At 46.9% G+C, this 21,488-nt stretch overlaps 1 long non-coding RNA gene across 3 annotated transcripts in view; it reads left to right on the plus strand.

Moving 5' to 3' along the window:
* Positions 1–824: 824 nt before the first annotated feature.
* LOC308630142 overlaps positions 825–21,488 on the plus strand; it is a 67,736-nt gene continuing 47,072 nt past the window's right edge. For all 3 annotated transcript variants that reach the window (XR_014017768.1, XR_014017769.1, XR_014017770.1), the window contains exon 1: positions 825–1,035. This is a non-coding gene — a long non-coding RNA (uncharacterized lncRNA). The remainder of the gene's footprint in view (positions 1,036–21,488) is intronic.

A 21,488-nucleotide genomic window follows, 5' to 3' on the forward strand; every position in this document is an offset into this window, starting at 1 on the left:
CGTTGTTTCAGTAAAAGGACTGTGGGTATGGGAAGTGTATGGTTTTATTTATTCGTTTAAAATAATTTAAAAATTTAAAATGATGTGCATGCTTACAAAAAGAAAAAAAAAGAACACAACAACAAGAGCAAAGCAACGTTCCAGAGGGGCTTGTAATATAAACTAAGAGCTGTAGGAAGATCCCGTCCCTCCCCAGCCCCCCTTCCACGTGTTAGTCAATCCCCCTGCCCCTCTTTTGCGCGAACTGGGCTTTACCTACACTAATAACTGTTCCTCTGGCGGTTCATTAATTAACATGCCTGAGAGGCTAATTCCATATTTATCAGTATTAGACACTGACTTCCTGCTATAATAGCCAAGTACGTCCTGCGTTCCTTCGAACGTAATGATAGTTACAGCCTTATGTCCATTTCTTCTATTGATTACCGCTGCCTTCTACAGTACTGGGATAACACACCCTTTTTCTTGTTTCATCGCAAAGGCTGGAAGCCTTGACTCCCCACTGTGAAATGTGAGGATACCGGTGCCCCCATCTTTCCCAGGAGCTCCCCTCTCTCCGGCGGAGGTGGATATTTTGGGATAAATTTTCTGGGTGTGGCGGGTGAAGGGAGCAGATGGAAGAGTGATGCACGTGTTATTACAAGGAACAGCATCAGCTTCACGGCATTTCAATCAATCCCAGACAATCCGGACTGCGTCCCACCGTGGTTGTGATTTTTAGGCTCGGTCTCCTCTTACACCCATTAGGAAAGAGAAGTAGTGTCCCTAAACCTTTACACAAAGAAAAAATAAGATCGTGTCAAGGGGCAAACGCTGAACTCGGCTGTCGGTTTCCACGCCCACCTCCACCCTCCGCCGCGCGCGGGTCCAGGTCCCGGGAGGCGGCGACGAGTCCCTCCCGCGCGGGCGTCTCTGGTCCCAGAAGGCGCTGGAAGCCCAGGGCGCCGCGCTCCCCTCGCCGGGAACCGCGCTCCGGCTGCTACTAATTCAGGGGAGGATGTCAACCAGACTCTGCAGTGACTGGCAACTTAGAAGGTAAAAGCTCTTAGGTTTGGTGCGGGTGGAGGAGAGCACGGCCACCCTGGTGACCGGGACAGAAAGACCGCGACGTCGTGCGCTCGCTTCGAGGCGTTTCGCGCCCGTGACTTTGCGCCCCGGTGCCCGCCCAGCGCCGGTGTGCGCGGCCCGGGGCGAATCGGGCTCGAAGGGTTTCCCTTTTGTATAGTTCAGGAGAGGGCCTGCCGCGCGGGGACCTCAGAAGTTCCAAACGTGACGTCCGGGACTGACTCTCCTCCGAGGCGGGGAGGGCATTTGAGTCTCGGCCTGTGACCTTCTGGCGGGGAGAAAGTAAACCCGTAACCTTGCGCCGCGCCCTAGTGAGCTGTGGCCGCGCGGCGCGGCGCCCGGCGCCCGGGTTCTCGGCCTCGCGGGTGCAGCCGGCGGCGGGAGCAGGGCTTCTCGAAGGGCCACGTCTGTGCGATAAAGGCCCTCAGGCCCGGGGGCATCCGCGGTGTCACTGAGCCGGCGGGGGCGCTGGCTTCGCCGCGGGCTGGGGCCGAGGGACGGGGTCCGGCCGCGGGGAGCGAGCGGCCCGCGGGGCATCTCCCTCCCCACCCCGTCCCGTCGGTCGGGGGGGAGGCGGCGTGTCCGGTGGAGGGTCCCGGGGCGCCGGGCAGGGCTGGAGCGCCATGAGCAGCCCGGAAGCGGGGTACGCCAGGGACGAGCAGAGCCAGCCCCGGAGCGCGCTGCCCGCCGTGACCACCAGGCTGAGCCTCCTCGGGGACGTGAAGGTGAGGGGCGAGGCGGCGGCGGGCGGCGGGACGCGGTCCTGGGGCCTCGGGCCGAGCTGAGGGCGAGTCTCCATCCGGCATCTTCGAGGTGTGGCTAAGGCGGAGCGCGGGCTGCTGGCGCGGGGACCCGGGCCCGCAGGGCACGGAGCTGCGCCGGCCGCCCGGGGAGGCGCCGGGAACGCAGGAGGGAGCGAGGGGAGGGGGCTTCTGCGGGGAGAAGGCCGGGCTCGGAGAAATCCGCGTGCGTTGACCACCGCTTGGGTCCGTGGCTCTACCTCTGAGAACTCGCTTGTGCCGCGAATTTTACACGTAGGGAAACAACTGGCAGGTGCAGAATCGTCTTGGAGGCGCGAGATGAAATTAGGCCCAAGATCAAACTGTTCACCATCTCCAGGTGTACATGAGAAAGAATACAAAATTTTGCGGTCTTGGGAAAGGTTTTAAAGGTGTCCTCTAATCAGGCAAGGTTCTGTACAAAAGAAAACTCGAACGCTTTTATTCCAAGTTTTCAAACAGGGAGCTGATTCCTTCTTTATTTTTTTCAGGGAAGAAATTTAGAGACTTAGATAAGACTGCCGATCATTAACAAAGCTGGAAATGCATTCAACAGTACCTTTCAGAAAAACGTGCAAAGCTTTAAATTTCAAGTGATACAGGCTTCTGTCTTGAGGTCTGTTTTCGATGCTGAAGTTGGTGTTTGAAAAGCCAGGAGACGTGGCCTCTAGTTGTGAGGGGTTCAAGCTCATTCTGCTTTCAGTCTTCCGAAGTTGAGGGAGAGTTGGCTTTTCTTTTCTTTTTTAAAGAAGGAATAAAATGGCCAGGCTTTATTTTCATCTTACCAATGCAAAATCATTTGTCTTCTGCGTAAACAGCGTCATTAAAAGTTTTAATTTCCTCTTTGTTTCATAAAAAAATTTAAGCAGAACATCAAGGGAAAACTAGTAACCGCTTCCCAGTCCTGTTTTCCCTTGCACTCGTTTTCTCTGCATACACAATCATAAAGACTCGCAGGGTTTCCTCTCCCCTCCACCAAGTGGGATCACATTTCCCTACTAGTCTGCAGCTTGCCTTTTCAGATTTATTTATGTATGGTGTTCCTGTGCTCCTAGAAGCTGAGCCTCTGTTTACCTGGTTGATGGTCTTCTCCGCTCTTCTGCGGGGTCAGGCCCACTTGTCCCGTCTCCAGTCCCATGTAAGTTTGTATGTTGGCTAATCCTTTCATGTACAATTACAGTCCTAAGGCTCTCTCACACTCATGCAAAGACTGAGTTTGTGAACATGAACGGAGAGGACCTGCACTTAAAATAGAGCGGACCCGGTCGGTGGGAGAGCACATCTCACCCGAGACGAAAGAGGTAGAAACCGTGCGCGTCCCAGGTGCAACCTTTAACAGGACCGGTTCTTTCCGTATCGGAACCCAGGGGTGCTGGCAGCCCAGCGGTGGATAGAAAACCCCGCCGGCGGTCCTCGCTCCTGGTCACCGTCCCTAAGTTGCCCGCCTTTCTGGGGCAGGGGTTGGCCTGCCGGGGGGCTTCGTTGGCCCTTCCAGGACCCTAGTATCTCCGTACTGAGCCCGCGTCCCGTGAAGCCGATTCGGTCGCGGTGGGTGAAATCGGCCGCAGCACACACGGCTGGCGGAGTCCTGGTGTTCCTGGTCAGGCAAAATGGTTAATATTAACCTCCACACGGTCTTCACTCGGATGATGGCGTGTGCGGAGCGCCGCTTTGCCTGCCTCCCGCCGGCTCGAGGGAGGCCCGCGCTCTGAGGGTCCGGGAGCGACTCGTTCCGCTGCTAGGCGGGCGCGGGCGGAGGGGCGGCCTTCCTGGAGGAGGCGGCGCTGCGCTGGGCCCTGCAGGACCGGCCGGGCGACGGGACCGATCCCCCCGTCCCTGCCAGGCTCTGGGCGCGCCCCCGCTCGACGGCTACCCGCTGCCCACGCCCGACACGTCCCCGCTGGACGGCGTGGAGCTCGACCCCGCCTTCTTCGCCGCGCCGCTGCCCGGGGACCGTCCAGCCGCCGAGCCCCTGCACCCGCGGCGGGGCCCGGAGCCCGCGCGCCCCGCAGCCCGAGCGCCCCGCGGTGCCGGGGGCCTCCTGGCGCCCCCCAGCGTCCCGCACACGAACTACGGCGCGATGGGCTCCGGATGCCGCCGCCGCCGCCCCCGCCCGAGGCGCTGCCCGCAGAATCCCCGCGGAGCGCTCAGCTGCCGTGCTGGCTTGAGGGCCTGGGCTCTGTCCTCGGAGTTCCGTTGCCGTCACCGTGAACTACAGCCGTCACAGTCCATGAAACTTTCCTGTCTTCCTCAGGATGAACGTTCCGGTAGGAACAAGGGTTAACACTGTTACCACCTCAAAGGAGGCGGCGCAAGACGTGCTCTTCTTCAGTGTACGTACAGCCCACCTTCCCCCATTTTCTGTATATGCACCTTATTCTGACCTGAAAGTGTGATTATTTTTATAAAGTGAAAAATTAATGAACCGGGGTAGAAAGCACTTTTTTCTTCGAAAGTCATCTCATCCCAGTTGGTTTTAAACATTTAACATTTATTGTGTATCTTCTGCATTTCAAATCACTGGCCCTAGACTTCTTGGTTATTGACGCCTGTACATTTGTAAACGAAGCTTAAAAAGAGTCTCCGTATATGGAGGTTTTATATCCTTCCGCACAATTAAGTTGCGTCTGTGTCAGTCGGGGTCCCTCAGGAGACAGATGGCATAATTCAAATGCTGAATGGAGAAAGATCAAGGACCAAACAGAGCGTTTATATAGGGGACTCCGCAGAGACGCTGGCAGCTTCCTAAGTCGGGCAGTAGCTCAGAGCGTCATCCATCAGCTGTGCCTGGGAAGAGGGAGAGGCAGTTACTGGAGCCCAGGGTAATGGTAGCCTTAGGGGTCCTGCCAGCCAGCGGCTCTGGCTTGGGGAAGAGGCATGAAGCTAGGTCAGTTAGAGCCCAGCGGGATGGGGCCAGAAAATAGATACCGGGAAAAAATCCCGTTGCTCTCCCGACTTTCGGATAGTACCTCTCCTTGGCCAGACCTGACTACAGAACTAGAGGTCAGGGGGCCTGTGGATGCTGCCATGGGGAGGGGGCGGCGCCCACGTCTCCTGGGGTAGAAAAGTCCAGGCTTTCCTAGAATCAGCTCCACAGAAGGGAGTTCAGCACAGCACTTCAGACTGAAGTGGATAAAACTGACTGCCATACTGTGTGTGTGAAATGTAACGGATGGCAGGAAGGAATCTCAGCTAGCTGCTACCGTTCTCAACCTCAGGGATCCTGCTCATGATGCGGAGGGAGACACCCGGTGGAGTGCAGGTGAAGCCATCGCCATGGGGATAGAGCAGGGCCACCAGGGAACCCACGTTCCAGGTGACAGCACTGAGCCTGAGTGTCCAGGCTCCCGGGAGAGAGTGAGCCAGACCTGTGAACTCTTCAGTTACGTGAGCAGATGCAAGTCGTTTACTGTTTAAGCCCCTTGGTGTTGCTTTTCTTCTCACTTGGAACCCAGGGATTCCTAACACATACCCCGGGGGAAGGCAGGCTGAAGATAGGACGGCCCATTCCTCTGCTTGTCAGAGGGAAGTACCGAATGTGGGGAGCCCAGGGCAGCAGCAGCAGCACGTGCCTTGCCTCAGAGCTTGTTAGCAATGCAGAGTCACAGGCCAGGGCGCCTCGTCTGCATCCGGTCTGGTCTAGAGCAGAGCTTCTCAAACGTGAGTGCGCTTGCCTCTCGGTCAATAAAATGCAAACTCTGACTGAGGAGGGCCGAGACTGCGTCTCTAACAAATCCCCAGACAAGGCCGACACACCCCGCTTGGAGTGTCCGATCCTAGATCCCTTATCCACACTGACTTCTTAGGGACCGTTCAGGACTTACAACATGTCACGTTCAGGAGCAAACACGGAGTCATTTCAGAAGAGCCACTGGACAGGTCTGGCTCGTTTTTGCCTAGTGGCCACATCTGCCCTGCTCTTTGCCTCCCCACCCAGCCTGCCCCTTACAGCTCGCCGTGGTTATCTCGCTTGTCTCCAAAGTCCTGTCAGTGGTCGACTGAGAAGCACAGCTGTGAGAGCACTGGGGAAACACGATGCTGGCTGACGGCACCAGGGCAATGAACAGGGAGTACCTGGACCGCCAGGGTTGCGAAGCTGACGGACGTGAGCTGGCACGGAGCCATGCCCCCGCCCACTGGGCATTCCCACTGATCTCACCCCAACTTCGTCCTTGTTTAACACCGCACGAATCAATTTCTTGTTTGCTTGTTTCTTACTAGATTACAGTCAGGCATTTCCTGTAGTACAACGTATGAGAATTCATACCTTCTAAACCTTCTGAGTCCACCGCCTTCCACAAGCCAGTGATTACCAAAGCGAGCTGCACTGTACAATCAGTCTTTCAGAAGGAAGACTGAGGCTTGATCTCCCCCTAAGAGATTCTAACCAAATTGGTTTGGCCTGCAGTCAGGGCGTTTATAATTTCTAAATCTTTTGAGGTGATTCTGATCATGGCTAGGAAATAGATGAAACTACTGACATCAGAGCTACCCGAGAAGTCAGTTATTTATGTATTTACGTCATTGCATAAATTTGAATAAATTTAAATAAATAAATTTCATTTAAATAATTTAAATAAATTTAAATTGAATTTCTATTAAATGCCAGGCACCCCGACTGTTTCCAAAGATGAACAAAGCTACATTCCCTGTTCTCAAGGAGCTTGTGGTTTTATATGTGGGAAAGGCATGTAGATAAAGAATTGTTAATGTGTGGTCAGTGCAATAAAGTGTTGTCATGGCAGAAAGCAGAGTGATGGACGCTGTGTGAAGGGGCATGGATTAAAAATAATAATAGCTGACCTGTACTGAGCACTTCCTATGGATGCAGAGGCCCCAGGGAAGAGCTGATGTTTACCTGAGGCCTTGCAGGAAGAGATGGCCAAGTGGGGAAGGTGGGTCGGGGTGGAGAAGGTATTTCTGAGTCCAGGTTGGGGGAGGTGGGGATGAGAGGGTGAGGAAACTCGGGGAGGTGACTTCTGTTTTTTTTGTAAAATCAGGGTGGACTTGAGACCTGAGAGGATGGTAGGGGTGCGGCGAAGGGTGGAGCCCTGGATTTGAGAAGAGCAGCTCCAGGCAGAGAGCCTCCATGCACTGCTGAAGGCCCGGATGGGATGGGGTTCCACAGACTGGGTTCCATCTTCAGGGCTGCGTGCACAGAGCTCCAGTGTAGACACAGAGAAATGCGACAGGAGGATGCTTTCAAAGCTGGGCTTTTGGAAGCCGTGGGGAAGACAGACAAGACGGCCAGGGAGTGTTGGTCAGATTTTGGCTGGAAGGTTTACTGCAGATGGGTATGGAGGAAATGAGGTCTGGAGAGAGCTGTTAGGCTTGGGGGAAGAAAAAAAGCAAAAAAGAAAAGAATAAAAAAACCACGAAGGAGAAGCCAGAATGCTAGGGGAATCAGAAGGGACTTCCAAGATGCTATAGGATATGGGTCAGGGTGCTGCTAGTGAGCCAGATGGGGCTGCTGGAGCGGGGAGGTGAAGGGCGCCGGGGCTGTGCAGCCAGGGGACCTGGGCCGGACCCCGCATGGTCACTGGAACCCCGCAGGGGCAGCAGAGGAGGGAGGGCTGTAACCCTCTCAGTGCAGAGTTCCTGAGCCCCCGCCAGCTGGTGGGAGTGGATTTAGTCATGTCATCCGGGGTATAAAGGAGGGAAGTTAGAACAGAAGGCAAGGAGCTTGCCATTGAAATGCAAAATGGAGCAATGGTGAAACAGGAAAACCCCGCTCAGACTGGAGCAGACTTAGGAAGACTGGCAGCAATTCCTAGTGATAGAAGCAAGTTTCCCACCTCCCCCTGGAAACCTGGGGCTGGATGTGTTGAGTTTACGGGCAAAAGATCCAGAGTTCAGACATGTTGCGGACAGCAACAACAGCTCAAGGCCAAGCAAAGGAGGTCTCTTATCAATTTTGTCATCAGGGACGGGTTTACAGATAAGTGTTGTGAGCAGTGTCCTGCTTTTGAGAACTTCCTGTTTGAAATAATTGTTCTTGATCACTAGGTGCTAAACCTGAAAAATCATTATTAACAAAACTATTTTTCCCCCTCCTATCAGCTCCATATTGATAGCTGAGGCAAAGCCTCGGGCTTTGGTTAGGGTTCTGCTCAGCCCGGAAGGGGCCTGACTTCCCACCCTTGACCTCCAGAGAGATCCTTTTATTCCTAATATTGAGCAACTCTGCCCAGGTTCCTTGAGACTGCTGTACAGGCATAAGGATGATGCCCTGTGTCAAGATGGGCGCTACTGACCTGAGGTCTAACGGCAGGTTCAGAAAGGTTGTGGCTTCCGCAGAGTTTCCCAGGAGGGAGGAGAGCCCTGCAGGGACATGGAAACGTGGGTTCTCTCCAATCCTCCTCCAGAGAAGTGTCACTGTCTCCAAAAATACTGCCCCAGAGACCTGAGAGGTGCACCCCTGCAGAGACAGACAGCCACCCAAGGACCTTCAAAGCCAGAGGCCACGATCCACGCATCCCCGGACAGGAGCATCCCCCATCCTCGACCCCCAGCGGCCGGCGCCACGCCTCACTCGGGGGTTCATTACTAAGGGCTGAGACGTCTAAGGGCCAGAGAAAGGGAGCCTCCCAAGTGGGCCCCGCATCCGGTGCCACTCACGCCACTCAGGAGAACCCGAAGGCTGTCCCCAGCGGTGCCCTGCGCTGGATCACTGCGTGGCTTGCCCGCCCCTCCACCCCCAGACCCAGTGGGGTGCACGGCCCCGCTCCTCGAGGGGAGCCTCCGGGCCGCCAGCCTCTGGCATTACTCATCTCGCTTGGCCCGGCTTGAAAGCATGAACAATCTCTTCCAGGCAGTCCCCGTTCTCACTTCCCTCTGCCCAGAGGGCCCCTCCTCGCGTCTGACCCGTTGGGGTCAACATCCTCTCCGGCCGACCCGCCCCGCTTCCTCCCTGGGGCCGCGCTCCAGCCTGTTTTCTTGGTTCGGGGGCTCCCGGAGAAGTGTTTCCTCTGCCCCCCTCCACGATCGTGTCAGACGAGCTGGCGTCAGGGTCTTGGGTTATTGGGGACTGGAGAGCCTAAAGATGGGGGGAACCGTGGGGAGAGACGTTCCGGGAGAGGCTGGGAGCAGAGAAGCCCATCTGGGAAGCCGGGCAAAGGGGGCCCAGAGGAGGGACCAGCCCGAGGCGGTGCGGAGGGCTTGTGAGGGGCTCTGAGGAGAGTCAGGGCAAGCTGCTGCCGTGGTGGGCAGGGCCCAGGCGGACAGGTGGGTCGCAGCCCAGGGAGACCACTGTCACCCAACCGCTCAGAACGTCTTTTTCCTCTTCTACAAAATGTGGATAATAGAGACTACCTGCAGAGTCATTGCAAGGGGTAGGAGTACTTGTAGCGTGCTGAGCCGAGTGATGGGATCAGGAGCACACCTGTGTCCCTCGGACCTGGTGTATCCTTGTGGGTTGCGGCAGAGCGTCTGCACCGAACCCCGTGGCCCGAGCCTATAGTGACCAGGTAACTGACCAGTCTCATTTCCCTGGGATACAAACGCAGAATAGTTTGGTGTTTCTCTCCAAGTATGGCTTCGATGATGCTCTCTTAAATTCTCCCTGACTTGCTGTTTAATGAATTCTTGGGATGAGTTTATTATTTCTAGTTACGTTTAGTTGTTAAAATCTAACCCGTTTTACTTATTTGGAGAAAGAAGAATGTAAAAGGTCAATTCACTGTAAAGCTTCACTCTTAGTTGAAATCTTATCCCTTCCATGCTCCTCCCCGAGGGCTTAAGCAGGGACCCTATCTCGTCCTGGAGGAGGGCCCTGGTTGTCTCACAGATACGCCCTCTCGAAGGCCAGCTCCTGCTGTGTGTGTTGGGGCCGGGGGAGTGTGGAGGAAGGCGGGGGAACGGGACCGAAGCCTTTGTACTTACCTGGCCACTGTTGGAGCTCTCTCTCTGGTGCTCCTCCGGAAATCATTTACTGGTTTAAAAGCCCCAGCACGACAGGGTTTGGCTCTCTCGTGGGCCACAGGGAAGGCACAGAGGCGGGGCCTCCACCCTGCCTCCTTGCCTGAGTGGGAGATGGATTGTGGCTGGAAGCATCCACATCCACTCTCGTCGTAACCCCTGCCCTGGGCAGTGAACCCACAGACTCACCAGGAAGGCAGCTTTCTCTGCGGTGCAGCAACAAGAGGGCTGAGGCACTCTGCATGGTGCCCACTTGGCCCAGGGACATTCATGCATCTATGGAGTTCATGAGATTACCCTGGGCTGCCTCTGCTTCCCCCCTCACCCTGCCACTTCCTGCTACTTCCCCTGGAATTCTCTCTCCCTCTGTTGAGACAAGATCTCAAGTCTGATTCTAAACCAGATGTCAAGCCAAGAACCAGAATTTAACTCTCCTTTATTACATCCCTTGCAATCTCTGTGTTCCTTTGAAAAATGTATTTCACTTAACATTGTTTATTATGTGATAGGTAAGACACTCAAAATTACATAATAAATTGGACACAGGCGATAACAGATACTTGTTCACCACCACTCATCATAAGAAGCAAAACAAGACAGCAAATCTCCTTGCATGAGTACTTTTCAAGCCTATGTTTGGGTAATACTGGACATCGCTTTGTCCACTTTAAAAATAATAGGAATTCAAGGTGGACTGACAGTACATTTGTACCTTACTTTTGGAAAGATTTATATTTTTTAATGATGCACTTCTAATATGCATATAGAAAAGCAAGGTTCCAAATAGCTGAAACAATCTTGAAGAACAATAACGAAGTTGGAGGAATTACATTTCCTGAGTTCAGTTGTCTCTCAGTATCCGTGGGGGATTACTTCCAGGACTTCCCTCGGATTCCAAAATCTGCAGATGCTCAAGTCGCTTATATAAAATGACATAGTGTTTGTGTATAACCTATGAAATCCTCCCATATATTTTAAATGATCTCTATCTAGATTACTTATAATACTAATATAATGTAAATGTTATGTAAATAGTTATAAATACAAAGTAAATGCTAGGTAAATAGCTGCTAGCACATGGCAAATTCAAGTTTTGCTTTTTGGAACTTGCTGGAATTTTTTTCTTTTAATATTTTCGTTCTGTGGTTGATGGAATCCGTGGGTGTGAAACCCAAGGATACAGAGGGCCTACTGTACAAGACTATAGTCTGGTACTGGCATGAGGATAGACCTATAGATCAATGGAGTAGAATTAAAAGGCCAGAAATAAACCCCTACATCTATTGCCAATTGACTATTTTTAAAAAATATTTATCTATTTATTTATTTTTGGCCACGTTGGGTCTTCGTTTCTACATGGGGGCCTTCTCTAGTTGCGGCAAGCTGGGGCCACCCCCCATCACGGTGCGCGGGCCTCTCACTATCGCGGCTTCTCCTGTTGTGGAACACAGGCTCCAGACACGCAGGCTCAGTAGTTGTGGCTCACAGGCCTAGTTGCTCCGCGGCACGTGGGATCCTCCCAGACCAGGGCTCGAACCCGTGTCCCCTGCATTGGCAGGCAGACTCTTAACCACTGCGCCACCAGGGAAGCCCACCAAATGACTTTTTGACAAGAGTGCCAAGACCATTCAATGAGGAAAGAATAGTCTTTTCAACAAATGGTGCTGGGACAAGAGGTTATCTACATGCAAAGGAATGAAGTTGAATCCTTACCTCACACCATATACAAAAATTAACTCAAAATGGACCAAAGATTGAAGCAAGAGACCTAAAATTATACAACTTGTAGAAGGAAATATAGGGGTAAAGCTATATGATCTTAGAATAGGCAATGGTTTCTTAGATATGACATCAAAAGCACAAGCAACAAGAAAAAATAGATGAATTGGACTTTATCAAAATTAAAAACTTTTGTGTATCAAAAGACATTATCCAGAAAGTGAAAAGACAACCTGGGACAAAATATTTGCAAATCACGTACCTGATAATGGTCCAGTATCAAGACTATATAAAGAACTCTTACAATTTAACAATAAAAAGACAAATAAAGCAGTTTAAAAATGGACAAAAGATTTGAAGAGACAGATTTGAATATAGAAATAGACTTTTTTTTTTTTTGGTTCTGTCTTTGTTTGATTTTGGTATCAGAGTAATAATAGTTCCATAGAATGAATTGGGGAGTATTCCCACCTCTTCTGTTTTCTAGAAGACATTGTGTAGAATTGATGTTAATTCTTTTTTTCTTTTTTTTTTTTTTTGCGGTACGTGGGCCTCTCACTGTTGTGGCCCCTCCCGTTGTGGAGCACAGGCTCCGGACGCGCAGGCTCAGAGGCCATGGCTCACGGGCCCAGCCACTCTGCAGCATGTGGGATCTTCCCAGACTGGGGCACAAACCCGCATCCCCTGCATCGGCAGGCGGACTCTCAACCACTGCACCACCACGGAAGCCCTGATGTTAATTCTTCATTAATTATTTGGGAGAATTTTCTAGTGAAACCATCTGAACTAGGAAATTTCTTGTTTGTTTAAAATATTAAACAAATTTCTTGTTTAATATTTTCAGACCTCAGTTGACCATGGGCAACAGAAACTGTGGAAAGCAAAACCATGGATAAGAGGAGACTACTGTACTGCTAATCTTTGTTTTCTGTCTTTCTTTGTCAGTCTTGCTGGAAGTTTGTTAATTTTACTGATCTTTTCAAAGAACCAGCTCTTTGCTTCATTGATTTTCTTTATTGTTTTTCCGATTTTAATTTTATTGATTTCTTGTGTTTCCCCCTGTCAGTAAGGTATTCTTTTTCTCTGGTTTTAATGCTGCTTTCAAAATGTTTTCTTTGTCTTCGTTTACTTTATCTCATCACATAGGCACAGGTCCCTGAGACTCTGTTCATTGTATTTTTTAAAATCTATTTTCTCTGTTGTTCAGACTGAGTAATTTGTATTTTTCTGTTTTCCTGTCACTGATTCTTTCCTCTGTCCCTCATTCTGTGGTTGAAACTTTTTAATTTTGTTTTGTTATTGTATTTTTTGGTTCAAAATTTCTCTTTATATTTTCTATGTCTTTGCTGCATGTTTTACTTATTATCTGAGGCTTTATATTTTTTTCATTTGTTTCAAGCATGTTTGTAATTACTCATTGAAAGATCTGTATCATGACTGTTTTAAAATCTTGGTCAGAGAATTCTAATATCTCTGTCACCTTGATGTTGGCATCTACTGATTGTCTTTACTTACTCAGGGCAGTAGGAGGAACTTGGGAGGATGCGACCGCTGGTTGACCCCAAGTTGGGCCAGGGCACTTGGAGGCTCCTCCCCCCTCCCCCCGCCCCCATCCGTGGAATGTATGCTCTGACCACCATTCCCACCATGGGAGCTGTTGTCAAGGTCACAGCCTTGAGAGAGCACTGTTTTTATTTTAATCAATTTATTTGTTTTATTTACCTATTTTTGGTTGTGTTGGGTCCCTGTTGCTGCACACGGGCTTTCTCTAGTTGCAGTGAGGGGGGCCACTCTTTGTTGTGGTGTGTGAGCCTCTCATTCTGGTGGCCTCTCCCATTGCGGAGCAGGGGATCTAGGCACGCAGGCTTCAGTAGTTGTGGTGTGCAGGCTCAGTAGTTGTGGCTCGCGGGCTCTAGAGCTCAGGCCCAGTAGTTGTGGCGCACGGGCTTAGTTGCTCTGTGGCACGTGGGATCTTCCCGGACCAGGGCTCGAACCCGTGTCCCCTGCATTGGCAGGCGGATTCTTAACCACTGCGCCACCAGGGAAGCCTGAGAGTGCTGTTGTTGAGACCGTCTAGGCTGAATACGCAACTGGACCCGTTAAGGCCGTGACATAAATTTTTAATATTCAGGCTGCTGGATGCAGAGATGTACTATCTTTCCAGCATCCCAAGACAAGCCGCGACTGCAAGTTCTCTTGCTTATTAAACCTGTCACCTGTCAGTCTGGCGTACCCTGCCTCTTTCTTCAGTCTCTCCTTGACCTCTGTATGGGGGCCAATTTGTGAACCAACATTCAGTTTGAGATCTTCCTACTTCTTGATATGATGAATGATTTTCAGTTGAAACCTGGGCACTTTCATGTTATATTATGAGACTGGATTTTATTTAAACCTTCAGTTTCAGCTAGCTTTCTTTTATACTGTTCTGTCTGGGAGGAGAAATTAGAGCACCCCCTGCTTAGTGCCCGGTGGGGTATAAGTCCACATTCCCCATCCTGCCTCTGTTGACTGAGCATGGAATCATTGCTGCTGATTGGGGGTGAGAGTTCTGGCTCCCCACGTGGATCCAGCTGACCCTGCAGTGGGGAAGTTGGCTTTGTTACAGCTGGGCAGCTATGAAAGTCCTGAATCCCCAGTAGGGCTCCTCTGATGTCACTCCAGTGGGAGAGGGGTGCCTTGCTACTGCAAGGGTGGGTGGGAGTCCAGGCTCTCTGTGCTGTCTCCACTGACGCTGTGGGTAGAGGGCTTGTTCCCAGCTGGTAGGGATGAGAGCTACGGCCTCCAGCAGTAGGGTGTTGGCAGAGCCTTGAGAGAGAGGAGTGGAGACTGCCCACATGACCTTCACTTGTGGTGTTGTGGTGGGCCATGTCTTCTGTTTGTTTGTTTTTGTGTTGTTTCACCGGAGCACTGTGCTCATTGTCTGAAGGTTGTCTGTCTTGCTAGGCTGCTCCTTTCTTGGCCTTTGGCTGGAGAGAGCAGGTGTTGTTGTTGTTTTGTCTGTGCCTGTTGACACTTCTGTGCTGTTAGCCTCTTCAACTTGAAGTCTGGGGTATATGAGGCAAAAAGAAAACCCAGGGAACTCACCACCATGTTGTTTCTTGGGTCCTCAGGTCTTTAGCCGGTTTGCCTTTTTCTTTCCACCTTTCAGAGTCTTCTTCTGTTTGTCTTGTATGTTATGTCCAGGGTTTTGGTTGCTTTGCGGGAGGAATAAGGGAAAGTTTGTCCACTCCAACTTATATGTGCAGAATCATATTAAATTTACTCTTTTACGTCTGGCTGCTTTGCTCGGCGTAATGGTTTTGAGATTCATCCGTGTTGTTGCATATGTCAGTTGTTCTTTTTATTTAACTGCTGAGTAGTTAGTAATCCATTGTTTAGCTATACCACAATTTGTTTATCCTTTTATCAGTTGATAGACCTTGGGGTAATTTGCAGATTTGGCTGTGATGAAGAGACCTGTTATAAACATGATCATTATGTGGATACACACTTTTGTCTCTCTTGGATAAATACCGTGTGGAATTGTATGGATTGTATGGTCAGTATATATGCTTAACATTTTAAGAAACTGCCAGACTATTCTTGAACATGCTTGTACCACTGTATATTCCTGCCACTAATGAATAATAGCTCTGATTGTGTCAAATCCACTTGAACAGTTGCTATGGTGTTTTAAAAATTTTAGCCTTCTAATAGGTGTGTAGTGGTATCTTATTGTGATATAATTTGTATTTCTCTGATGGCTAATGATGTTGAGGATTTTTCATGCGCTTATTTGCCATCCATGTATCATTCTTTTTTATGTGTCTGTTCTCATCTCTTATATCCTTTTAAATTAGATCATTTGTTTTCTTCTTATTACTGAGTTGAGAGTATTCTTTTGTATATTCTGGATACAGGTCTTTTGTCAGATATTTATACTGCACATATTTTCTCCTAGTCTGTGGCTTGCATTTCTATTTCTTAATGTGTCTTTTGAAGAAGATACATTTTAAATTTTGATGATGTCCAATTTATCAAATTTTTATAGTTTGAGTTTTTGTTTCCCATGTAAGAAATCTTTGCCTGACAAAAGCTCACAAATATTTTTCCCTCTATTTCCTTCTAGAAATTTTATAATTTTAAGTTGTACATTTAGGTTTATGATTTATTTTGAGTTAATTTTTATATGTGGATTGAGGTTCACTGTTTTACCTATGAATGTTCCATTGTCCCAGCACTACCTGCTGAAAGCACTATCTTTTCTCCATTTAGGTATATTGTCACCCTTGTTAAAAACAAAACAAAACAAAACAAAACAGTTTTTTGACTATACATGTGTGGGTCTATTTCTGGCTTTTTGTTGCATTCAAGTGATCTATAACAAACAAATACCACACTGTTTTAAATACTGTAGAATTATAGTAAGTGTTGAAATTAGGTGGTATGAGTCCTTCAACTTTGTTCTACTTTATAAAAAATGTATTGCCTACTCTAGGTCTTTTGCTTTTTCCATATAAATTGTAGAATCCAATTGGTCAATTTCATTGAGATTGAGTTAAATCTATAAATTAATTTGGGGAGAACTGACAATCTACCAATATTGAGCCTTCCAATCTATGAACATATGTCTCCATTTATTTAGGTCTTCTTTGATTTCTCTCATCAGTATTTTGTATTTTTAAGCACACATATTTTGTTAGACTTATCCCTAAAATATTTCATGTTTTCTGGTGCTGCTACAAATATTACTATATTATAAATTTCAATTTCTGATTGTTTGCTGCTAGTTTATAGAAATACAGTTGCTTTTAAAAAATTGACCTTGTATCTTATGACTTTGCTAACTCACTTATTAGTTTTCTTTTTTTCTTGGTAGATTGAGACTTTGTTCATAGACAGTTATGACCTCTGTGAGTAAAGACAGTTTTATTTTTTCTTTTCAAATTTGGATGCCTTTTGTTTCTTTTTCTTGCCTTGTTGCACTGGCTAGGACTTTGTGTACAATATTGGAAAGGAGAAGCACCTAAGAGTCTTTCTTCTTTCTCTGTGACACATCATTGGCAAGTAATCTCCCAAGAGGGTGAATGGACACTTTATGTTTCTGGGATCTGTCTCCTTTACACCCCACCTTTAGAGGCAATCAAACAACTCAGTGTGAGAAGGGAGTGGAATGAATTTGGTGGTTTGGGAGCTGTAAATGAGGGTGACTCAACAGCAGTGGTGGCTCTTCACCCTGGAATGGACCTCTAGTGATTAGGGGTCCCTAATAGGTGGACCCTAAACTGTCTCTGGGGCAGCTAGGCTCAGAGGGGAATGGCCATTCTTGTAACTAGGAGGACTGGATGCTTAGGTTACGACTTGGTAAATATAATAAGAAACTCTTTGAATCAGGTGTGGCTTTGAGGAAATGAAGGCATACAGGGGCAGCATTTACCTTCAGAAATCCCTGCCAGCCTGTGCCAGGAAATAGGGCAAGCCAGCCTTTGCTTTGGGACAGAAGCAGGACAGATTTGAAGGCAGTCCTGGATGGCGGAGATTATGGTAACCCCAGCAGCAATGGTTTGACAGACCCAGGGGCTCTTGCCCAGTTGGTAATGGATGTCCAAGGGGTCTCTTGGGACTGTGTAAGAGCTGGGAGTTCATGGATGATCCAGAAGAGGATAAGGGGGACTCCTAATAGGGTGAAATTGTACTTCTTGTTACACACACATGGGGAGTCAAATCAATTTTAATTTAATTGGAGGAAATGAAATAAATGAAAAGTACTTGAACTCCAAGTGTTTAGCGTTTGTTTATATTGATTACAATGAGTCAAGGTCAGATATAGAAGCTTTTGAAAATCAGGTGGATGTGTTTGGACTTTAATTCTGTAGGCAAGGCAGAATTATTAAATGTTTTTGAAGAAGGAAACAACGGATGTGTGAAATATTCCATAAGCAACTGTATACTAAGAGCACAGTGTCCTCACAGGGGATGAAGCTTAGAGTGTGTATGCAGCCTGAGGGGTCAAGCAGACAAGCCACCCAGCCTGTTTGGAGTGGAGGAGAAGTTATAAAGCACCGGGAAAGAGAAAGTCCGGAGCAACACTTCTGAAAAAAGAACTTTCCCACAATGAGTTAAAAATTCCAAGATCTGAACATATATCCACTCTCTTTCTTATCAGACTGAAATGCATTTCAGTGGATATTTCTTGGAGTTATCAAGGGAATAGGCTTATTGTTCATGTAGAGGGTGGCAGCACTGTTTACCAGGGAGAACTTATTTAAGAGTCTTGGGCTCTTTCCAAGGCATTGTAAAAGTACTTTACAGTGTCTGATTTACTTTAAAGCTCCTTGTTTTTGCAGTTGAGAGGCAAAATGTGTCCTGCACACATCCTATTTAAAACAGAATTTTCTCCCCTGTTAAACATAGATAAAGAATGCAAGAATATGAATTTCATAGCATGAGTTTATCTTGATATTAGATGAAAATGAGACCTGGTGCTTTTCGGGATCAGTTTCATGGCAGAAGGGGGTACAAATCAAATATACACTTGAATATGTGATTTGATTATGTCGTGAGTCGTCTAATGAGGGTGGCAGTCAGTTCTTAAGAATATAAAATGAGGGCTTCTCTGGTGGCGCAGTGGTTAAGAATCTGCCTGCCCATGTGGGGAACACGGGTTCGAGCCCTGGCCCAGGAAGATCCCACATGCCGTGGAGCAACTAAGCCCGTGCGCCACAACTACTGAGCCCACATGCCACAACTACTGAGCCTGAGCTCTAGAGCCCGAGCTCCGCAACAAGAGAAGCCACCGCAATGAGAAGCCTGTGCACCACAACAAAGAGTAGCCCCCGCTCACCGCAACTAGAGAAAGCCCACGCGCAGCAACAAAGACCCGACGCAGCCTAAATAAATAAAATAAATAAATTTATAAAAAATATATATATATAATTAAGGAAAATCCATGTCTTCTCCTCCTCTTTCTCTTCCATCTTCTTCTTCTTTAGAAGTGCTGCATGTACAAGTATTTATGTATAAAATTATGATACTACTTAGACATGTAGAAACCGTTTTGCCTCCATCTACCACCCCGGCTCAGGTCTTGTTCTAATTTATAATTTGGTGAAAATTTTAGTTCCATGTAAACAGAAAATCCACCCTAAATTTGCTTAAGTAACAATGATCTTATTCACTCACATTAACTCAAATGTTTAGCAGTAACACTTGTTTCAGGCATGGCTGGATCTAAGTGTTAAAATAGCCACAAAACCTAGAAGTTTCCATGTGTCTCTTTGTAGTCCTTTTTTCCTGCCTCTCTTTTCATCCCCAAGCCAGCAGGAAGAACCTGCTTTCTGTCATTATAGACTAGCCTTTGATTTCTAGAGTTTTATGTAAATGGAATCACACAGTAGACACTATTTTTTGGTCTGGCTTATTTCATTTGGAATAATGATTTTTGAGATTCACACATATATTTGTATGTATCATTCATCCATTCTCTTCTTTATTGTTGAGTAGTATTGCATGGAGTGGATAAACCACAATTTGTTTATTCATTCATCTGTTGTTGGACATTTTCTAGTTTTTGGTTATTACAAATAGAGCTGCTACCAGCATTCTTGTTCAAGTCTTTGTATAGATATATATTTTCTTTTCTGTAGGGTAAATATATTTAACTCTGGAAGAAACTGACAGACTTTTCCAAAATGGCTACAGCCCTTTCAGTTTCTACCAGCAGCAAGTGAGAGGTCTAGTTCCTCCACATTCTCACCAACACTCAGTATGTTTAGCTGTTTTTTGTTTGTTTGTTTAGTTGTTTTGATGTTAGGCATTTTAGTCATTCTAATAGGTATGTACTGGTATCTCATGTTTTTAATTCGGACTTCCCTAGTGGCTAATGATGTTGAGTATCTTTTTGTGTACTTGTGTGCCACCTCTATGTGTTCTTTGGTAAAGTATGTCCAAATCTTTCCCCATTTTTGTGATTATTTGCTTTCTTTTTTTGCTTGTTTGTTCTTAGAGTTCTTTATGTCTTCTGTATACAAGCCCTTTCTCAGATATATACTTGCAAAGATCATATTGTTTATGGATTATCTTTTTGCTCTCTTAACGGTGTCTTTTTTCAAGAGCAGAAATGTTAAATTTTGAAGAAGTCCAATTTTTCAAAAATTTTTAAATAACAGCTTTATTGAGGTGTAAGTGACATATCATATTATCCACCCATTTAAACTGTATAACTTAATGGGTTTTAGTTTATTCACAGGGTTGTGCAACCATCACCACAACCAATTTTAGGATATTTTGATCACTTCAAAAAGAAGCCCCATGCCATTAGCAATCACCTCCTATTCCCCCCTGAAACGTCCCTGCCTCTGGAAACCATTAACCTACTTTCTCTCTCTATAGATATGCCTGTTCTGGACATTACATACAAATGGCATCATGCAATATGTGGTCTTTTGTGGTTCCTTTACTGAGCATGTTTTCAAGATTCATTCATGCTGAACCATGTATTAGTACTTCATTTCTTTTTATTGTGAAATAGCATTCCGTCATATACCACGTACCTATTTTCTTTCTTTTTTATTGTGTAAAATACACATAATATAAAATTTACCATCTTAATCATTTTTAAGTGTACAGTTCAGTGGTATTAAATAAATTCATGTTGTGCAACCATCACCACCACCCATCCCCAGAACTCTTTTCATTTCTTAAAAAATATTTATTTAGGCTGCGCTGGGTCTTAGTTGTGGCATGCATGCGGGATCTAGTTCCCCTGACCAGGGATTGAACCTGGGCCCCCTACATGGGGAGCTCGGAGTCTTACCCCCAGACCACCAGGGAAGTCCCTCTTTTCATCATGTAAATTGAAATTCTATACCTATTAAACACTAACTCCCCCTTCTCCTCTCCCCCCAGTCCCTGACAACCACCATCGCAATGTCTGTGTTTATGGTTTTGGCTACTCTAAGTACTTCATACAAGTGGAATCATACAGTATTTGTCTTTTTGTCACTGGCTTATTTGACTTAGCATAATGCCCTTAAGTTTTACCCATGTTGTAGCATACTGCAGAATCTCCTTCCTTTTTAAGGTTAAATGATATTCCATAGTATGCATATATCACATTTTGCTTATCTATTTATTGGTGGATGGATACTTGGGTTGCTTCCACATTTTAGCTATTGTGAATAGTGCTGCTATGAACATAGGTTTATAGAAATCTCTCTGAGACCCTTCTTTCAAATTTTTTTGGATACATACCCAGAGGTGGAATTGCTGGATCATGTGGTAATTCTAGTTTTAATTTTTTGAGGAACAGCCATATTGTTTTCCACAGTGGCTGCAGCATTTTACAATCCCACCAACAGTGCAGAAGGGTTCCAATTTCTCCATATCTGCATCAACACTTCTTATTTTCTGTTCTGTTTTTTTGTTTTTTGATAGTTGCTATCTTAATAGATGTGAAGGGGTATCTCGTGGTTTTGATTTACATTTCCCTAATGATTAGCAATGTTAAGCATCTTTTCATGTGCTTTTTGGTCCTTTGTGTGTCTTCTTTGAAGAAATGTCTATTCAAGTTCTTTGTCCAATTTTCAGTTGGGTTGTATTTTTTTGTTGTTGTTGAGTTTTAAGATTTCTCTGTATATTCTGGATATTAACCCCTTATCAGACATATGATTTGCAAATATTTTCTTCTGTTCTGTGGGTTGCCTGCTTACTTAGTGGATAGTATCTTCTGATGCACAAAATTTAAAAATGTTCATGAGGTCCAGTTTCTCAATTTTTGTTGTTGTTGTTGTTACCTGTGTCTTTGGTGTCATACCTAAGAAAGCATTGCCCAGTGCAATGCTGTGAAGCATTTGTCCTTCAAATTTTGTTATCTTCTAAAGGTTTTATTGTTGGAGGTCTTACCTTTAGGTCCTTGATCCATTTTGAGATAACTTTTGTATATGGTGTGAGGTAAAGGTCCTACTTCATTCTTTTGCATGTGGATATCTAGTTTTCACAGCACCATTTGCTGAAAAGATTGTCTTTTCC

Source organism: Mesoplodon bidens (genome assembly GCF_964165515.1).
Source record: "Mesoplodon bidens genome assembly, chromosome: 16".
NCBI classification, from domain to species: domain Eukaryota; kingdom Metazoa; phylum Chordata; class Mammalia; order Artiodactyla; family Ziphiidae; genus Mesoplodon; species Mesoplodon bidens.